The sequence below is a fragment of the Sinocyclocheilus anshuiensis genome, unplaced genomic scaffold (genome assembly GCF_001515605.1).
Source record: "Sinocyclocheilus anshuiensis isolate Anshui unplaced genomic scaffold, SAMN03320099.WGS_v1.1 scaffold356, whole genome shotgun sequence".
Lineage (NCBI taxonomy): Eukaryota > Metazoa > Chordata > Actinopteri > Cypriniformes > Cyprinidae > Sinocyclocheilus > Sinocyclocheilus anshuiensis.
The window spans coordinates 92,514-93,159 of NW_015554097.1; the positions used below are offsets into that span (position 1 = coordinate 92,514).

General features: G+C 28.2%; 1 protein-coding gene across 3 annotated transcripts in view; it reads right to left on the minus strand.

Annotated features, from left to right (window-relative positions):
• Nucleotides 1-646, minus strand: part of LOC107669516 (EGF-like repeat and discoidin I-like domain-containing protein 3) — a 207,606-nt gene that overhangs the window by 39,851 nt on the left and 167,109 nt on the right. The window lies entirely within an intron of this gene.

Below are 646 nucleotides of genomic sequence, written 5' to 3' on the forward strand. Positions count from 1 at the left end.
TTGTGAGATAGCTAGTTATAATGGTAATTAAATAATGTTTACATATGTATAAAAGCCTACATTAAAATCTGTCATATAAATATTTATTTTCATTAGAAATTAGCCTACTGATTGCCACCATTGATGGACACATTTTTTTAATAATATTAAAAATATCTGTATGACATTATATTCTGCAGTTCTTCCCTGTTGTACTGAATATCTATACTTTTCAAATTATCATATCGAAGTTAGAAATTCAAATATTGTGACAAAATTAATTTTGTAGGGTGCCACAAGTTTGTTAAAATTTCCAAAGGGTGCCGCGACTAAAAAAAGGTTGGGAAACACTGCCTTAACCTACCCATTTTACAGCGAATATGCATTTTTATCATTGTATTAATAAGCTATTTAGATTTTTAAACCCCTTAACCTACCCCAAACCTTAACCTACCCATTTTATAGCTAATATAAAAGGATATAAATCACAATTGACCGAAATATGCAGAAAAATAACCATCTTAGTAACAATATAGCATTACAATATTTTTATAGTCGCTAATCCCACTCCTACCTATAAACCTAAACATTTTTGTACAGTATAAGAAAAACATGACAGACAGATAAATGCAATTACAATCATTTATTTATTGCAAAAATGTCAAAA